At 43.8% G+C, this 6,382-nt stretch overlaps 1 long non-coding RNA gene across 1 annotated transcript; it reads left to right on the forward strand.

Moving 5' to 3' along the window:
* The first annotated feature begins 1,356 nt into the window (after positions 1 to 1,356).
* LOC149977389 (uncharacterized) lies at positions 1,357 to 2,926 on the forward strand. The gene is made up of 3 exons (XR_016486544.1): positions 1,357 to 1,546; positions 2,517 to 2,568; positions 2,870 to 2,926. It is a non-coding gene; the product is annotated as an uncharacterized LOC149977389 (long non-coding RNA).
* The last annotated feature ends 3,456 nt before the right edge of the window (positions 2,927 to 6,382 follow it).

The raw sequence follows: 6,382 nt of genomic DNA on the forward strand, positions 1-6,382 counted from the left end.
TGTTTCTAGCCCAAACAGTTCAAAAGATATGCTACTAGTGTAATGTTTTTTCTTACTATAATAGACAGAGGATTGGCGTCAGTTCTAAAACTACTCGAGGGCATTTGTTTACATCTTGTTCAGTCATGTTACCTCATTAGCTAGCTAGTTAACAACCCGGTAACTTTACCAGTACATCCAAACATGTGGCGACACAGAAATAAAATAAAGGGGATAGCTTCTTCAGGAAGTCAATGATCATGGTCGCGCTCCCCTGCTCAGACGTTGCTTGCATCAGCCAATGGTTGCGTGCTACGTCGTCGACTCTGTCATCAACTGACTGATTGCTATACTCCGAGTCGTTATTCACGTAATAATAAGAAATTCCCCTCGACCACGCCCACAAATTGGGGGGAAACCATTGACCCCCATTGTAAAAGAGCCAACTTCATTGTCAACTTTTTGTTATACAGAAATAACAAAACATGCCGAAAAGCTGCTGTGTTGTTCAATGTAGAAGTAAAATAAAAATTAAAAATAATCCCGAACTACAGTGCTCCCACATAGGGAAATAGAGCCTGCGAGGAGAGCCCTGTGGCTTCAGGCTGTTCTGCGTGGGAAATGTGGGGACCTGGTGTACAAGTAGACTACACGTAGCTATGTGTGTGGAAAACATTAGCTAGCACTCACTCATGTGGCTGCTAGCACCTTCATGAAAAGGGGAGCTCTACAATATTCTGTTTTTCTAAGTAGTGAGAACGCTTGGGAGCAGGACATGTTGAAAAGTCATTCTTAGACATGTACTTTTCTTAAATGTCGTTTTTGCTGTGAGCCAATGGGGTAACGACGAACTTGACTTTATTAAGACACTACAATTTCAATGTAATGCATCGCAATAGGTAAATTGTGCTTGTACACAATGTAGTAACCTAATATTCCACCAGTGGCTTTGTAATTACAATGGCAGTTTTTTGTATCAACATTTGAGCTTTTTATAAAACACATCTTTACAGGATTCCATATTTAGATTTTAGGGCACAACATGTGCTTCAAAAGTAGCTAGAATGCATATAGGCCTAATATAGGCTATATGCAATACATGTTTTTTTTTTAAGTTGCTGTTGCTCCTAAATGTTATTTTATAATGTTATTTTATATTTTTAATGTTTTTAAATTGGAAGCACCAGTACCAATAAAAATGTTTAATTTAGAGCTCTCCATCAAGTTTGTGACCGGGTCTTCCTACTACCTTTATACTGGACAGCAGGGCGGGCTATTGGGGAGAAGGTCAGGCAGTGACCAAAAGGAACTCGCTGGAGAGTTCAAAGTCCCCATTGAGCGCAGATTAGGTCAGAGCAGCGCTGATGCCAACCGCCTGCACTTGACTTTGATACAGACACTTGCTGCGCAGAGGACTGGAGCGCACAGCCTCAAACTGCAGGAGAAAACATGTCTCGTTTTATCGTCCGACTTTCGCTCGTCATCGCTCAGAGAGCGCCTGCCAAGTCCATATTATTGCCCAAGACTAGAGTTCCTGCTTTCATCCGTCCTGCCTCCACTGGTTCAGGTATGAGTTATTAGGCTTTATAGAATGGAATTGCATAGTTTGCATCTGGATAAGCTCCTTTGTTGTAAGTTAGTACATTTATTAGATACTATTGTAATATGTCCTATTCATAGTCTTTTCTATATTTTTTAAACAAAATCAACAAGTGTTTTTGGTCTGGTTGTGTAAGTGGTTGATGCAGAATAGACCAGTGGAAGTTGCCAAAGAGCCATCTGACACAGGCCTACTGTCACATTTTCCCTGGGGACATATTTACTCCAAAGAGCCATCTCACACAGGCCTACTGTCACATTTTCCCTGGGGACATATTTACTCCAAAGAGCCATCTGACACAGGCCTACTGTCACATTTTCCCTGGGGACATATTTACTCCAAAGAGCCATCTGACACAGGCCTACTGTCACATTTTCCCTGGGGACATATTTACTCCAAAGAGCCATCTGACACAGGCCTACTGTCACATTTTCCCTGGGGACATATTTACTCCAAAGAGCCATCTGACACAGGCCTACTGTCACATTTCCCCTGGGGACATATTTACTCCAAAGAGCCATCTCACACAGGCCTACTGTCACATTTTCCCTGGGGACATATTTACTCCAAAGAGCCATCTCACACAGGCCTACTGTCACATTTTCCCTGGGGACATATTTACTCCAAAGAGCCATCTCACACAGGCCTACTGTCACATTTTCTCTGGGGACATATTTACTCCAAAGAGCCATCTGACACAGGCCTACTGTAACATTTTCCCTGGAGACACATTTGCTGCAAAGAGCAGAAACCCATTGTGCTCTTAGTAGGCTACAGTGGGAAATGAAAAGCTAAACGCAATTCAAAAATAATTGAATTACAAATAAAGTGCAACAAAACTCTCACCAAATTTTGCTTATCAATGTTCGCATGTGTGTGTTTGTGTGTTACGGGCTTGCGATCACTGACTCGTTGTGATGCGATGACCGACTGGCAGAAGAAACTGACCTCTAAACAGAACATGGTAACGAGGGAGAAGGGGACAGATGGTGAGTCACTCACACACACACACATCTCCTGTCCTCAGCATCAATGACCATGGACTGACAATTCATAACCATCGGTTGGTTCATTGAGTAGGTTTGTATGGACTTTGTTTATAGTCTTCCAGTGTGGAAGATGGGAGCAGTTGGTTAAAGAATGACATACAGTATGGGCTGCATCTCAGTAGTCTACAGTGACTCCCTCTCCTTCATTTGCACTGATCTGAAAACATAGGCTAGGTTAAAGCAATATGGTGGAAGCCTCAAAAGACAACATATAGTGTGCCTACTCTGTATGTGTCCTCAGCCTTTCAGCGGTCTCTATCAGAACCATAGTGAAGTGGGGATGTACCAGCGTGTGTCCTGCGACCCTCCCCTCTTCAGGTAACCATCTAGCCTCACTATACCAACTGGTCACACTAAAATCTTCATTTCGACCTTTCTGTAATCCTAACCCGAATATGAGCATTTAGACTCGATCTCTTTCTAGACCTCCCGCTCTCTCCTCTAGTTCAGAGGTGAAGTGTGACTCGGGCATGGGCTGGCCGGCATTCAAAGAGGCTCATGGGATTTGGGAACACCACTAGAGCCACATATACATCATCCGTCACCCTGACAACACCCTGGGTAGTGTAGAGACAGAGGTCGTCTATAAACATGTGAGTTGCATTCTGGGTAATTATGCTGAGAGCCAATCAGACTATTGTGTATTGCAGGTGTTAGTGTGTTGGTGTGTTTGTTCTGTCTCCTCTAGTGTGTGTGCATCGTTACAGTGTGACGCCCATCTGGGTCATGTGTTTGAGGATGGACCGGACCCCACAGGAGAGAGGTTCTGCATCAACAGCTTCTCTCTCAACTTCAGGCCCAGAGAACCCGGACCCGGTGACCAGTAGAACCCCCTAGAACCATCTTAAATCACCTAAGCCTGACCAGAACCAACCTTCAAACCCAGAGAACACAAACCCGAGGACCAGTAGAACGCAACAGGCCCAATATCTGGATCCCTAACCAGAGATCTCAGCATCAGGAATACTGTTTTATATGTCTGTATCTTTCTGTAACTGATCATAGATGAGCTTGTGACCTATATTTACCTGGCTGTGTGGTCTTCCCAACCATAGCCACAACTACTGTACATTATATAGTGCCTTCGGAAAGTATTCAGACCCCTTGACTTTTTCCGCATTTTGTTTCATTACAGCCTTATTCTAAAATGTATTCAATAGATTTTTTTCATCATCAGTCTACACACACACACACACAATACCCCATAATGGCAAAGCAAACAGTTTTTTAGAAATGTTTGCAAATGTATAAAAACATACATTATTTACATAAGTATTCAGACCATTTGCTATGAGACTCGTAATTGACCTCAGGTGCATCCTGTTTCCATTGATCATCATTGAGATGTTTCTACAACTTGGAGTCCACCTGTGGTAAATTCAATTTATTGGACATTATTTGGAAAGGCACACACCTGTCTATATAAGGTCCCACAGTTGATAGTGCATGTCAGAGCAACAACCAAGCCAGCTCTGAGACAGGATTGTGTCAAGGCACAGATCTAGGGAAGGGTACCAATGCATTTCTGCAGCTTTGAAGGTCCCCAAGAACACAGTTGCTTCATCATTCTTAAATGGAAAAAGTTTGGAATCTCCAAGGTTTGCCGCCCAGCCAAACTGAGCAATTGGGAGAGAAGCACCTTGGTCAGGGAGGTGACCAAGAACTCAATGGTCACTCTGACAGAGCTCTAGAGTTCCTCTATTGAGAGAAAGGACAACTGTCTCTGCATCACTCCACCAATCAGGCCTTTATGATAGAGTGGCCAGACGGAAGCCACTCCTCAGTAAAAAAGGCACATGAAAGCCCACTTGGAGTTTGCCAAAAGGCACCTAAAGACTCTCAGACCATTAGAAACCAGATTCTCTGGTCTGATGAAACCAAGATGGAACTCTTTGGCCTGAATGCCAAGCATCACGTTTGGAGGAAACCTGGCGCCATCCCTACGGTGAAGCATGGTGGTGGCAGCATGATGCTGTGGGGATGTTTTTCTGGGCTAGTTACTGAATGTCCTGGAGTGGCCCAGCCAGAGCCCGGACTTCAACCCGATTGAACATCTCCGAAGAGACCTGAAAATAGCTGAGCTGCAATGCTCCCCATCCAACCTGAGAGCGTGAGAGGATCTGCAAAGAAGAATGGGAGAAATTCCCCAAATACAGGTGTGCCAAGCTTGTAGCGTCGTACCCAAGAAGACTCGAGACTGTAAGTGCTACCAAAAGTGCTTTAAGAAAGTACTGAGTAAAGGGTCTGAATACTTATGTAAATGTATTTGTTTTTTGTTCGTAATATATTAGCAATAATTTCAAAACTGTTTTTGCTTCGTCATTATGAGTTGTGTGTAGATTGAGGGAAAAAACAACAACATTTGAATCGATTTTAGAATAAGGCTGTAATGTAACAATATGTGGAAAAAGTCAAAGGTCTGAATTTCCGAAGGCACTGTTTGTTAATGGTCACATTTTGTAATGCTTCTTAAAGGGTTTTCAATCAAGTTCACTGGGAATCTGAGATTTAACTGATAGGTCATTATGAGGTGATGTCACAAAAGCTGCTGTAGGTCCCATGACAGAAAAGTCTGAAATTAGGAAGGAATTGTAGTATTGGCTCTAGAACTAAAAGGAAACCCCTGTTGTTGCTCAGCAGGACCAGGTTTGAAGACCATTGATGAATGACTGTTGTATGACCACAACGGGCCGCAGATTTAGGGTCTCATTCCTGGGCACTGAACACCAGGGCTTAGTGTCTGCTGTTGTGTACAGTTAGTATGTCTGTGCTAGAATTTAGGGGGTCTACACAGTCTATGCAAACGGAGTCAAAGGATGTCCATTTGTGTTGCTCTGTAAGTAGTTCTACGTACATTTGTGCGTCTGACTTCCTTTGGCTCCGTTTCCGTAGACTGTAGACCCCTTTACTGTCACTTGAACCATTCAACATGGAGCATAGTCCGGGTTAGCGGAGGGTTTGGCCGGCTGGGATATCCTTGTCCCATCGCGCTCTAGCGACTCCTTGTGGTAGGCCAGGCGCATGCACGCTGACTTCGGTCGGCAGTTGTACAGTGTTTCCTCTGACACATTGGTGTGGCTGGTTAAGTGAGCAGTGTTGGAGGCTATTTTGTAAATGATATCGCAGAAGTCAAGGATCGGTAGGAAGACAATTCTAGATTAAATTTTGGATTGGAGATGCTTAATATGAGTCTGGAAGGAGAGTTTACAGTCTAACCAGACACCTAGGTATTTGTAATTGTCCACATATTCTAAGTCAGAACCGTCCAGAGTAGTGATGCTAGTCGGGCAGGGAGGTAGCAATTGGGTGAAGAGTACGCATTTAGTTTTACTAGCATTTAAAAGCAGTCGGAGGCCACGGAAGGAGTGTTGTATTCCTCCTGACAGTGCTGGTGTAACTGTGTCAGATTTCTAGGCCTCCTTGCTCGCTTTTTCAGTTCTGCCCACAAATTCTCTATGGGATTGAGGTCATGGCTTTGTGATGGCCCCTCCAATACCTTGACTTTGTTGTCCTTAAGCCATTTTGCCACAACTTTGGAAGTATGCTTGGGGTCATTGTCCATTTGGAAGACCCATTTGCGACCAAGCTTTAACTTCCTGACTGATGTCTTGAGATGTTGCTTCAATATATCCACATAATTTTCCTGCCTCATGATGCCATCTATTTTATGAAGTGCACCAGTCCCTCCTGCAATAAAGCACACCCACAACATGATGCTGCCACCCCAGTGCTTCACGGTTGGGATGGTGTTCTT

Source organism: Oncorhynchus mykiss, chromosome 15 (assembly GCF_057628025.1).
Source record: "Oncorhynchus mykiss isolate SJ-2025 chromosome 15, ASM5762802v1, whole genome shotgun sequence".
Lineage (NCBI taxonomy): Eukaryota > Metazoa > Chordata > Actinopteri > Salmoniformes > Salmonidae > Oncorhynchus > Oncorhynchus mykiss.